Source organism: Myotis brandtii, unplaced genomic scaffold (genome assembly GCF_000412655.1).
Source record: "Myotis brandtii unplaced genomic scaffold, ASM41265v1 scaffold1816, whole genome shotgun sequence".
Lineage (NCBI taxonomy): Eukaryota > Metazoa > Chordata > Mammalia > Chiroptera > Vespertilionidae > Myotis > Myotis brandtii.
The window spans coordinates 86,692-92,691 of record NW_005356736.1 but is presented as its reverse complement, the minus strand read 5'-3'; the positions used below and the strand labels follow the sequence as shown (position 1 = coordinate 92,691).

Genomic DNA, 6,000 nt, shown 5'->3' with positions numbered 1-6,000 from the left:
TACTTTAAACAATTTAAATAAATAAATAAATAAATAAATAAATAAATAAATAAATAAAGCCAGTGCCCCAAAGGCCCAAATTCCTGCAGTTTCAAACACCTGGCAGCTTCAGCTCCCAAATTTCTTTTACATTTGAAGAGGTTTCCTTTGTAAAGCTCCAATTGTTGGAAAAGACATGGGCTTACTAAGTAGATGCCAACGCACTCAAGATTTTGCTTCTAGAAACCAGATCACCTCTTGACTACAAAACCAATCTGTATCTCAGTGTTCTTTCTCTCCTTCCCCACTGCTCCAAAAAACCTATCACAACCTTTTGTCCAGGCTATAATCCTACTCAGGGAATATGCTACTCTCTAAAGTTCAATCCAACCTGGTATCCCCATTCTTTTGCTTTGGGAATATCACCTAACCTCTGGGAGTTGCAGGGTTTTTCCCTGTGTAAAGTAACAGGATTTACTGACATAATGTATGCAAACTGCTTAATGCTTGGTACACAATATGGAACCACTGTATTATGTTCACCAATTCACACAACAAATATTTATTGAAGTCCTAGATGCTGTTCTACGAATGGAGACATCAATAGTGAACAGACAAAGCCCCTGGCCTTACTAAGCTTATATTCTGGTAGGAAGAGGCACTAATAAGTAATTAAATTTTCTGGTATGTCAGATAATAATGCTATGAAGACAAAGAAAGCAGGAAGTAAGATAGGCAATATTGGAGGGTATTGTAATTTTAAATGTGCTGGTCTGAGAAGATCTCACTTAGAAATAACATTTATATAAAACATAGAAGAGGTGATGGAATGAGCTATGAGGAGAGGATTCGGACAGAGGAAACAACAAGAGAAAAGAGAATGCCTATTTTCTATTGGAGAAACAGCAAGGAAGACAGTATGGCTAAAGAGTAGATGAGGTCCAAAAACTAAAATGGAAGGTCATTGTAAAGATTCTAGTTTTGCTCCAAGTGAGGTAGGGAGACATTGTAGGATTGTTTTAAAATTTAAATTCTTTATTATTTAAAATATTACATAAATCTCCTTTTTCCCCCATTGACCATTCCCTGGCCTCCCTCACCCCCCAGCACATGCTCTTACCACCGCCCCCCCATCTGTGCTCATATGCTTGCATAGAGGACCTTTGGTTGATCTCTTACCCCCTCACCCTCTGCCTTCCCTCATAGGTTGGACAGTCTGTTCGATGCTTCTATGACTCTGATTCTATTTTGTTCATCAGTTTATGTTGTTCATTATATTCCACAAATGAGTGAGATCATGTGATATTTATCTTTCTCCAACTGGCTTATTTTGCTTAGCATAATGCTCTCTAGCTCCATCCATGCTGTTGCAAATGGTAAGAGTTCCTTCTTTTTTACAGCAGTGTAGTATTCCATTCTGCAGATGTACCACTGTTTTTAATCCACTCATCTACAGCACTTAGGCTGTTTCCAAATCTTAGCTATTGTAAATTGTGTTGCTATAAACATAGGGGTGCATATGCTCTGATTGGCGTTTCTGATTTCTTGGGATATATTCCTAGAAGTGGGATTACTGGGTCAAATGGGAGTTCCATTTTTAATTTTTTGAGGAAACTTGAAATTTGAACATCTTGAAAGGGTGCGAGGACATATGTTTGAGCCCAGAAGAGTGGAGTATAACACACATGGTAGGAAATATTTGTGTGTTAAATCAATAAATGATCTTGTTACTATAGGCTAGAAATCACCATTTGACCCACCTCCAGAGATGTCTAGAAGAGAAGCCAGTAAGAATATTGTCCAGTGTTTGGCAGAACTTAGCTTCAGGGTTACTCTGGTTTTGTGTTTCTGTTTGTTTATTTCCCAAGGAGTAGGTGGGAGTGGGATGGAGGAGTAGGGAGGTAGGAGAGGGAGGTAGACAGGCAGGGAGGTTTGGCCTTTATTTGACTGAAAATTTTGATTTTTTTCTTCACCTAGAGATTAATCAGAGAGGTAACCTCACTGCAGGAAGCAGAGTAGCCAGCAGCAGGAGTGAAACCCAATAGGAAGATCAGGGCTCAGGCCAAGCAAGTTTTCTTAGTGCCACTAAGGAATTATCTTTTAGTTTTTCTGAGACTTAGAGAGGCATTAGTCAAATGAGGTCTCTGTGAGACCCCTTCCCCTTTCTCCACTGCCTAGCTCTGGGCTGATTCCCACAGATGAGGTTAATTGTAAGGCTTGATAATGAATGTGAAAGTGCTTTATAAACAGCACAATCCACACGTGGTAGTCTATGGGGATCTGGGTGAGCCTTTACTTTAGCAGGCTCAATGCTTGGGAGACTCTCACAGCCTGGTAAATATTTTTTTAAGCCTAGTCTGGCCTCTCAGAGCTGCCAGAGTAGGCCAGGACTACTCTCCATCTCCCTATTCTCCCCCAGTTCCCTGGTCCAGATTTCAGCCTAGTTCAGCCTCTGCAGGGCAGGAGTCTCTTTGTACTATCGATCTTGGCTTCAGTTGTTAATCATTGGGCCCTCTCTACTACTGGGAGAGAGATAAGAAATGCATATTAAGTCCCTCTGACTGATATGGTAACTGAGGCTAAGAGTAGGGCAAGGACTTACCCAAGGCACTCAATAGTAAATGATCTGTGGAAGTTGGATTTAAACCCAAGCATAACTGACTGAGAAACTCTATGAGGTGTTTTACCATTCTACTTATTTCAGCCTCAGTTTCCAACTGAAAAATGGGACCGACAGTAGAAATCACTCTATACATGTGTTGGAAATATTCAGTGTATCAGTGGTGTGCTCAACAAATGGCCATTATTACTGCCATCCACAGAGTTATATTAAAAATAAATAATGTTGATATGAACATTATTTTACATGCCTTTTTATGTATATGCCTAAATGTGAAATTGTTGGGTCCTAGAAGAGGTATGTGTTTAGATTTAGTAGATAGTACCAAATAGTTTTCCAAAGTTTTTATACCAATATGCCATATTTTTCCATGTATAAGATGCTATTTTTTTCTAAAATCATTAAACTGAAAATCATGGGGTGTCTTATACATGGAAGTCAGCCAAGGAGGGAGCCGCACTGGTGCGTAGCTGCCCATACCTTGTTAAACAGTCTTCCTGCTATCACGAGCCTTATTGTTACTTACGTCAGCTGATGCTGTAATTGGAGGTGGAGGTGGAGAGTGCTCAGATGCAACTGGGACCAGAGCATTCTGAGCCCATAGCGATGTCAAAAAATAAAAAAGATAAATACCGGTAAGCGATTGTCTTCCTCTGTGAAATTCAAACTGAATGTAATCAGCTATGCAAAAGAGCAGGACACAGAGCTGCAGAGAGACAATTTGGACCTCCTCCCACTGTGTGTATGATCAGACAGTGTAGAAAACAGGAAGAACAACTCCTTAAGATGCCAAAAAGCCAAAAAAGAATAAAGCCTTAAGAGGAAAACCAGCAAAATGGTCAAACTTGGGGCAGACTTAAGACTTGGATTATGGAGTAGTGCCAGAGTAGCTTATGTGTGTCAACCAAGCTTATTCAATGTCTGGCAAGAATGTTTGCAAGCGAAATGAACATTGTTGATTTTACAGGAAAGGCAAAATGGTGCTTCAATTGCATGAGGAGAGAAGGGTTGGCCATGAGGACACGAACAAAGTTAGCTCAGAAAATGCCACCAGTTTTATGAGGATGATCTCACATATATAGACAGTAACTCAGAAGACAGCAATGATACAATAGAAGTTGAAGAAATTGTTATGTCTGAAACTAATAGTGATGAAAAAGAGAGCAGTGATGCAACAGAGGCTGAATAAAGTGATATGCTGCATAATATCATAGTAAACATTACCTGCGGTAATTACTAAATAAAAATGTGTTCTGTTTTATGTTTAAAATATTGATTTCTAATTTTGGGTTGGAAAAGTGGGGGCATCTTATACATGGGGGCGTCTTATACACGGAAAAATATGGTACATTTCTGGTAGCAATATCTGAGAGTTCTAATTTCTCTACATCTTTGCCAAAGTTTGGAATTCTTAGTCTTTTTCATTTTAGCCACTGTCAATTCTCTTTATATAGTAATCATTTCTTTGTTTTACATATATATGTGCACGTATTTCATCTATTACTAATGGTTGCAACAACCCAGCACTCTAACCACTGGGCAACTGGCCAAGACACTATGCATATTCTAGATATGTCCTTTATCACATATGTGTTTTGCAATATTTTCCACCAGTATGTTACATATCTTTTTATACCTACTAAGATAGTATAAAGTATAAGAGTTTTTGCAACCAGTAGATGAAATATGAGAGTTTTAGTTTTCATTGCTTCAATGTATACATATTTCATCTATTTTTGCTTAGTGTTCATTTTACTTATAATATTGTTTATATTTTTGTTTGTTGGGTTTTTTTTTCAACATCGTTATTGTGGTAAAATATACATAACAAAATTTGTCATTTTAACCAGTTTTATTATCTTATTACTTTTAATTTAATTACTTTTTATCAAGAAAGGCAGATTTATTATTTGTACATTTGTTGTAGAATGTTATTTTTTTATGAAAGGTGATTGAAAGGTGAACATGGTGGATTAGCATGGTGGTGCATGGGCAGGCTAAATAGTCATCTCAGATGGTGGTTTAAGAAAAGTTGAATTTATTTAGGGAAAGGGGATGGGGGATGGGATATCCAAAGGAAAGGGCTGCACAGCACAGAGCCAAGGGGACATTGGGTTGATGATGGCAGCCAAAATATATTGCAACAATGAAATAAGGAAGGGCATAGAAGAAGCAACAGGAGAGCCTAGGCTGGGCTGCTCTGGCTCACTGAGAAGTCAGAGAAAAGAGGGCCTTGGAGACAGGCTCAGGGTGTAAGCCCCAGACAAGCTGCTGCTGCCCATTGCTCCCCTGGTTGCAAGTCTCATGGGGTCCCATAGAGGTTGGGGGATACGTGCCAGTTGGGGAATGGCATGGACATGCTCCTGGGAGGGAGAGAGCAAGCTGGGTTCTTTGTCCTAAGCATATTTACCTCTCTCTTGCAGGTGGAAATCTTAGGGGTGGTCTCAGGGAAGGGTCTTAATATAATATTCATCAGCATTCCAGGTGTGCTCTTTCAGGGTCATGGTCTCCATTGATTGGTCAGTGCCAAGGCAGGGGGTCATTAGTCAATGTAGCTGGTCCTGAGGCAGTCCCAGTATCACTTGCCTGGTTTTGCTGCTTTTCTGAGCCTAGAGCTGAAATACAACTGAAGCCTAGATCTTATCTTTAGGGAGGAAAAGGTCAGGGGATCTAAACCACATGACCAGTGATATGCTAAGATAGGTTACCCTGGGGGCAAGATTCTTGTTTTCCCAGTTTTGCCCCTTGCTAGGCATCCAGGACTTGCTCTGGGGGGTTAAGTGATGCTATGTTTACTTTAAGAAGTGAGAATGGGGATGGAAGTAGCTGTTAGCAGGAAATAGGTTAGGGAATTTGAAAGACTTTTCATCTTTTTCTATTGGTCTTTATGTTATGGTTTAATTTAATTATTGTAACTTTATATAGTGTAGTTCCAAAACCTCTTCATATTCAAGCGTAAGTATCCAAATTCTAAAGCCAAATACAAATAACTTTTGAATAATTAGCTATATCATTGTTTCACTCCAGATTTGTCATAATCAAGAATGTGTTGTGCTCTATATTGGATTCTCCTCTCTAGTATCAACCATTTCTTTATATCCCAACATTAAATTCTATACATTTTATAGAAAAGATGTTAAATCTCAATGAAGCCAACTTTACATCATTAACATGACTATAAAATGAGGCAAATTGTTTGACAAACTCAACCAGAACTAGTTCATCCAACTGGATGTTGTTGTCCCTTATAAGAGTAGACTCATGGAGGCAGATACCATAGCCATGATGAACTTGTAATCTGCATTGGGCTGCTGCAACTAAATAAGCACATATATAGTATTTCTAATGACCTTCTCTGTCTTTAGACCAGTAATGTTTCTATATATTAGTTTCCATTGCTT

General features: G+C 39.0%; 1 long non-coding RNA gene across 1 annotated transcript in view; it reads left to right on the top strand.

Moving 5' to 3' along the window:
• LOC106725707 overlaps positions 1 to 4,744 on the top strand; it is an 11,562-nt gene extending 6,818 nt beyond the window's left edge. The window contains exons 2-3 of the long non-coding RNA XR_001361629.1: positions 1,195 to 1,197; positions 4,627 to 4,744. This is a non-coding gene — a long non-coding RNA (uncharacterized LOC106725707). The remainder of the gene's footprint in view (positions 1 to 1,194; positions 1,198 to 4,626) is intronic.
• The last annotated feature ends 1,256 nt before the right edge of the window (positions 4,745 to 6,000 follow it).